The sequence below is a fragment of the Cricetulus griseus genome, chromosome X (assembly GCF_003668045.3).
Source record: "Cricetulus griseus strain 17A/GY chromosome X, alternate assembly CriGri-PICRH-1.0, whole genome shotgun sequence".
NCBI classification, from domain to species: Eukaryota; Metazoa; Chordata; class Mammalia; order Rodentia; family Cricetidae; genus Cricetulus; species Cricetulus griseus.
In genome coordinates this window covers 120,626,434-120,633,988 of record NC_048604.1, presented here as the reverse complement: position 1 = coordinate 120,633,988, position 7,555 = coordinate 120,626,434, and the positions used below count along the sequence as shown (strand labels likewise).

The following is a 7,555-nucleotide window of genomic DNA, read 5'->3' as shown; positions in this document are numbered from 1 at the left end:
TATACACTCATTGCCCTCATTATTTAGAAATTGTTTTAACTGCAGGTAGCAGAAAAGTTGACTAAAATGGCTTCAGGCACAAATATACTTTTATTCAAAGAAAAAGCCCTGAAGTGAGTGGTCTTGGAGTTGGTCTAGCATTTTAACGATGTCCCTAGGATTCAAGTTCTTCTTCCTTTTTGTTGTTATCAGCATGATCCCCTCCATCATAAAGCAGCTGCTGCTTCTGGAGTGGAGCATCTTGCCACTCAAAGCAGGCTTTAGCAAGCAGGGAGGAGAATAAGCTTTTGAGATGGCAACCAACAGCATACACAAGTCTTAATTCTAATGCTCCATTGGGAGAAAATATAAACCTTGTCACACTATCATATCATAGGTAAGAAGAAATATAAAAATCACCCTATCTGTAGCTATGCCAAGAAACATTTGACTATGAGTATAGTGAGATTATTATTCACATGTTTTAAGTCATAAAGTCTCCTTCCTAAAATTTGAATACAAATCCCAGCTTACAGTGTTTCTTTTCCCTCTATTTCACCCCCCCCCATTTTCCTCACTTTTTGTTTTGTTTTAAATTCTTGGATGAACTCGTGTATCTTCTGAATATGCTGAAAATGATTTTTCTTCATTCAATCTAAACATTCCTGTAGATGTTTGGGATCCCAATGGCATTTCACTTACAAAGTAACTTTGGAAAAAATGAAAATTCCTTATACTTTTGAAAACATTGTCTGAAATATTTGTACTACAGAGTGATGGATCTATCTCTGAACAGTATCCTTGAAGGAGCAAATGAGGAGGAGATGTGAGAAAAGAAGATGCCCATGGCTGAGAAATATCAAATGGTTAGAACATGCAGAAGCAGTGGAAAGGACTTATGAATGAGAATAATATACAGTCATCAGCCAAGGAACAAAAAGTAAGCAAAGAGATGGTTTTATATTAACTCTTCACTGTTGGTAGTGAGCCCATTTGGAATTTCCAGATGATGAGATTTTGTTCTGAAGAAGCATTATTTGGCATTAAAGGAACATTTTCTCACCAATAACCATATAATGCAATAAACCCTGTAGTCAGACTTCACAGAGAATGAACTCCATGATGCTATCTGCCATCTTTCCTCAGAGACCTCTCCACCATAGCTTGGGATTCTAGTGCAGTGGGTGAGTCATACAGGAACTTGGCTTTCCTTGGCAGCTGAGATTGATTGTGAGGATAAAATTAGATATGGCATAAAACATTTGATACATTGCCAGTCATAGAGCTGGGACTCAGTAAGTGGTAGTTATTACTCTAAATAGAGGAATATAACAGTAGATAGCTTGAGTGGCATGGCACAGCTGCAGATAATGAGGCTCTGATACCTCCAATAGCTTTTTCAAGGTCTTTCACGTAATTTATACCTGACTTCTCAACTATGCTATTCGCACTGCACCAGCAGCTTGCATTATCTATCAGTATTTCACTCTGGGAAAGACACTTCTCAGACTCCTTTTGATAGGGACAATTTGGGGACTATTTCTCCCCAAATACAGATATAAATAAGTAACCTGCAAAATGCTTGAATTTAAAAGAATTTTTAAAATGTGAAATCTATGGACAAGAAATAATAAGTACATTTCTTAAAGACTGTCATCTAACCATAGGATCATAGATGATTTGTTGCACAAAAAATAAAAGACCCAAGACAGAAATTTGGGTTCAAGCTTCAAGCTGAAGATGAAAGAAGCAAAGCAGCCAAACCAGTATTATTGCCTCTACCCAGCTAAAATGGCAATACTGTATCCACAAATCATCATCCTTTTATTCTTTTCTCCGCCCAGCCATATCACTCCTGTCTCTACCTCCCTAGTTCTGGGATTAAAGGCATGACCTCAGTTACTCTTCATTCTTGCGTAGGCCAGAGTGGCCTTGATCTTAGAGAGATCCATCTGCCTATCTCCCCCTACCCAAGTCCTGGGATTAAAGGTGTGTAACACCACTGCCTAGATTCTATAGATAACAAGTATTGCTGCTTTGCTATTTTTTCTCTAATGGGTTTAATAAATCATAAACAATATATCACCACAATTATTAAACGTTGGAGGTGACCTAGTTTGAGCTCCTTCATTGATAAAACAATAATTGAACATAAAGAACTTTCCAGATTTAGCAAATCACAGTAGCATTAAAATCTACACCCATTGAGTCCCTACTTAGTTCAGGTTCATGAAGTAATATTGTACACAGAAAATGTCAGTTATACCACACACTAAATAGATATGAAATCCAAAATCATTAGCGGGTACTGGGACTCATTGTGTAGCCTTGGCTGGCCCACAACAAACTATGTATACAGACTATCCTCAAGCCCATAGAAATCTGTCTTCCTCTGCCTTTGCTTCAGGAGTGTAGAGATTAAAGCCATGTGCCTCCATGCCCAGCTGAGATACTTTGATAAATCGAAAGGATCATTATAAACATTATTTTAATTTAAAATGTTTTCCTTTGTTACAACACAGCAGAACCAAACCAGATTAAACAAAACGATGAATAGTAATTAAAATAATTAAGAAAAGAAAGTTCTGTTGCAACTATACATAGAATTCTAGTTTACTTAAGTTGTGGTTTGTACCTTTAGTTTACACAAATTTTATAATGGATATCATCATAAATAAATAGGACAATGTATAAATATATGTAGACAGCTTTTGATTTATTCCTTAGCAATAGTAGTCTTGATTAGTTTGATAGGTATTCTTTTTGTTGATTCATTTACATGTATAAAATTTTGATATTTGAATCAAAAGTTTAGCTATCTGAGCAATTTTCTATTTTTCTTCATTAGCAATTGATCAGTACAAACACATATATTTTATTCTTTGTAACTGACACATGTATGAATATCTTATAATCGATGGGATCATAACTGTATACTTTTTTAATGTGTATGGGTGTTTTGCCTGTATTCATGTATATCCAGTGTGTGTGTGTGTGTGTGTGTGTGTGTGTGTGTGTGTGTGTGTGTGTGTGTGTGTGTGTAAACGAGTGCCCCATGTCCATGGAGGGTAGAAGGAGCTGATTGATCACCTGAAAGTGAATTTACAGACTGTTGTAAGCTACCATATGGTTGTTGGAAACAGAATTCATATTCTCTAGTGCTCTTAACCACTGAACCAACTCCCCAGCCCCCATTATTTTTGGAGCAGATTCTTCTATGTAGCTCCAGCTGGTCTAAAATTCACAGTCCTCCTTCTTTATACTCCTGGGTGGTATACTTACATCTATTATTATCTTCCTATGATCATTTGGGTGATTTATATTTTTATAATTATTATGAAATAAATGTTGTACCTAACCTTATTTATAAGCCTCTTTGTGCATTTATGAGGTGTTTCATTTCTCTCTGGTAAATACTGCTAGAGAATTAGTCTGCACAGTTAGAATTGCTCCAAGCACTTAGAGATAAAGGAAACACTTTTTGTAATTTTTGAGATTATAATTTAATAGTATTATTTCTCCCTTCCTTTTCCTCCTTCCAAATCATCACATATACACCTCTCTGATGATATATTATTTATGATTCAGAAAGCAAAGTCAGACACAAGCCATGGAAGCCAGGAACACACCTTTAATTCCAGCAGCCAGAAGCTAGGAAGTGGTGTTACAAACCTTTAATCCTAGGACTCTGGATTAAGAGGTAGACAGATGTCTGTGAGTTCAAGGCCATCCAGTTCTACACAAGATAGAATCAGTCTAAAAGAATTATAGTTCACACTAGAGAGGTATAAAAGACAGGAGCAAGGAGTCATTAGGAGGCATTCAGTCTCCAGCCATGCTGAAGAGAGGTTACAATCAGGCTTGGTGAGAGCTCATGGAGATAGTATCAGCCCATTCGATCTGAGGGAGAGTTCAGAAGCTAGTGGCCAGCTACTTTGCTGTTTTGAATTTCAGATTAGTTTGAACCCCAATATCTGTCTCTGAGTCCTTTCATTCATCGCATTACACACCTCCTCGCTCTTCTTAAAATTCATGTTCTCTTTTTTCACTAATTGTTATATCATGCATATACCTATATATACATACATATTCCTAAATATAACCTATTCAGTTCATGTAATGCTACCTGTGTTTATGTTTTCAGGGCTGACCTTCTGGCATTGGATAACCAATTAACACGCTCTTTCTTGGTGAAAGCTCCCTCTCCTGTTCCCAGCTTTCCTAGATGTTTGTGTTACCTATAGGGGTGAGGTTTCATGGGCTTTTCTCCATTCAGTTGGATGTGTGCATTGGTGTCATCCTTATTCCGAAAAAGCTCTTTAATAATAGGGCATGACTGGTTTGGTTAATGAACAAAGGGGAACCAGTCTAGAACCGAAAACTTAACCACATTATGGAAATCTCAGATTTATGCATTCCAGATATGCTGTCATCCTCAAATATTCTTTGGGTCCCCACCCCTGGTTACATTTTGAACTATTTACAAAGACAGCAGACTTAAAGTCTCACTACTTGGGCAGAAGGAAGTTAAACAGCAAAGATGACAGAATTATTTCCTTTTTGCAGTATCATAAAAGTTTATTTAGCAAAACCTTTCATATGAAAATGTACATGACCCAATTCTAAACCAAAATGAAATAGGCCCTTTGGGGAGTGATGTGGACTCTTCTGCTGAACAGCCATTGTTTAGAGTCTTTCCATGCTTCTAACATGATGATGCTGTTTCCTCATATGACCACCATTCACAGGTTATTCTGCTACCCCTACTTGTCATCTCCACACACTCATCAGTCACAAGACTCATAAAGGAATCAAAGCTCCATAGGGTTCCTTGTATGCATCTGCCACCATTTAAATTCAATGGTAACTTCTTGACCATAAATTTCTCCAATCAAGGAGGGTTGGCTTTGCTCAATGGTGACTCCTTAGCAGACTCAGCATGAAGGGACAGAATCGTAAGCAAACCAGTTTTGTACTTTTTAAATAGTTGTTACTCATAGTCATCTTGTTCACTTGGCAGAATTATGCTTTTCCTGAAAAAAGCCCAGGGGACTTAATGTCAGACATTAGTTGAGGCATTGATGGTGGTTGTGACCCTACACTGACACCTTGAGTTGATGCAGTCTTTGATATGGGGATGGACCTAATGACTGATTGTGAATCAGAGTTGTCTTTTGTTATGGAATGAAACCTAATTGGAGGTCAAACATTAGCACAAACTTTCATAGCAAATTTTCAATATGATTAAAAACTGTTTCTACAGTTTCTAACAGGCTGGATTAGCACACTACTTACCCACCAGTCATACTGAAGGCAGTGCTCCTTTAGCTAAATTCTTCTTTGGGGAACTTAGTATTTCCTGAGCAATATATTTCCTGAACAAGTATATTCATAAATCCTTTAAAGAATAAATTTTACTACTTCAGGTTTCTCCTGCATCAATAAGAGAAAGCATGTAAGTGTGGTTAGACACTGTTAAATTGTCATAACACATGATTTGGTCAATTTATACAACTCCCATTAGTAGATAAGAAAACGAACTCTTCAAAAATGTGCTAACTCTTGACATTATTCATTCTGAGTTCTTACTTGCTGGGCACATATTACTATCTTGCTCTTCTGTTCCTTCCTAGTTTCTTGTTAACAATGTCACAGTATATAATATCTGCATTTTTCCTTCATATGTTACAGGTAGCATGATACATTTTCAAAATTTTCTATTTTCTTATGAGAAAACCATTCTTGTTTTTCATTTTTAAGTCCGTTTTTCTCCTGAGAATTAAACAAATGTATACTTTAGGTTTTACATATTTTCTGGGGTTTATCTGATTTTTAGTCCACCTTGAATTTATTTTAACATATGTAAATATGAAGAATTAATTGGCACAGTTAGCATAATTATAGAATTATGTTACACAGGAGAAAGCATTCAAGAAACAACAGCTCAATTGCTAAAAGATTAAAAACAAGGAAAAAGGTAAAACCTTCTCATTTCTCTAAGTCAGAGGGTTTCTATTCATTTATTAGGAAAATAAATGTGTCACGTTGTCTGAGGATTTGCATGTTTGTAAGGTTCTCTAATCTCCATTTCTAGAGATTAATGGTAATTAGTTTTTTAGCATATTTAAAAATTTAATTTTGTCTTCTCTGATTTTCATTGAGTCATCAGTTTCTCTTTGCTCCTTATTTCCTCAGACACAACCTTTTTATTTCAATTGAAATCTTAATATATGTAAATACATATTTATTTACTATTGCATACATGTTACTTTAGTTTTATTAATACACATAAAAGTAAAAAAATAAATTGTTTCTGATGACAGCTATCTATAACAATATGATAACATGGTTTCACCATTGTCTGCTTTTAATCTGTGTTCAAAACAAACACACACACACACACACACACACACACACACACACACACAGAGAAATATATATATATATATATATATATATATATATATATATATGGAGAGAGAGAGAGACAGAGAGAGAGAGAGAGTTGAGATTCTTTTGAGTTTCAATTTTCAATGCAGACTATGATTAAATCCCATGGCATGATACATCAGCAAATATTTAAACAGAAACAATATCTTTTGCTGCTTGGGAAAATGAAAAATAAACCTCAAGAAAGAAAGATATTAACCTTAAGAAATGGTAAAGAAAGATCATATTTATTTACACAAAAAAGATATTGGTGAACTGTGTATTTTTATAACTACAAAACTCTCTACTCTCTGAAAAAATGCACTAATAAGCATACATGATGGAATATATATATATATATATATATATATATATATATATCACATGTGTTACAAAGAAATAATGTCAGGATGGGTTGGCTTGTAGCTCTGTCACAGAGCACATGCTCTCTCTCTCTCTCTCTCTCTCTCTCTCTCTCTCTCTCTCTGTGTCTGTGTGTCTGTGTGTCTGTGTGTCTGTGTGTCTGTGTATGTATGTGTAAAAAAACCCATAAGTTGTGGTGGTGGCACATGCCTTTAAATCCCAGCACTCAGTTGGGGGGCAGAGACAGACAAATCTCTGTGAGTTCTAGGCCAGCTTGGTCTACAGAGTAAGTTCCAGGACAGCCAGAGATACACAGAGAAACCCTGTCTTAAAAAAAAATTCTAAGAGGTAGCCAGGCCATGCCATTTTGTATAGCACCTTCAATTTGTTTGAACTGTGACAATGATCAAAACCATAGTAAGTTGTTCCCAGGAACCGAATAACGTATTTTTCTGGATTAATGTCCTCCCAATCTTCACAGAGGTTTCAAAGATAGCTTGACAATATGCACATACTGTGGGCTATCCTTCAACCATTTTGCATATAACATCCACCTACCTCTCAATTCTGTAAGAAGGGACTGTGCCACAGTGAACTCTCCTGAACTCTCCTCAGTGCTCTTGCCATACTTCTGTGTCTGCCTATGGTATTACTACAATAACTCTTCTTGTAAACCTCTTACACAAAAGTACATTCTGTTTCAGTGTCCCCCTTGTAACATAAGCCTGAAACCTCTCAATTAGTTGGATGCTTAGCACCAATCACAGTCACATTAAGAATATGT

General features: G+C 36.0%; 1 pseudogene; it reads right to left on the bottom strand.

Moving 5' to 3' along the window:
• Nucleotides 1-4,601: 4,601 nt before the first annotated feature.
• On the bottom strand, nt 4,602-4,858 carry LOC107977787 (annotated as a pseudogene).
• Nucleotides 4,859-7,555: the final 2,697 nt, after the last annotated feature.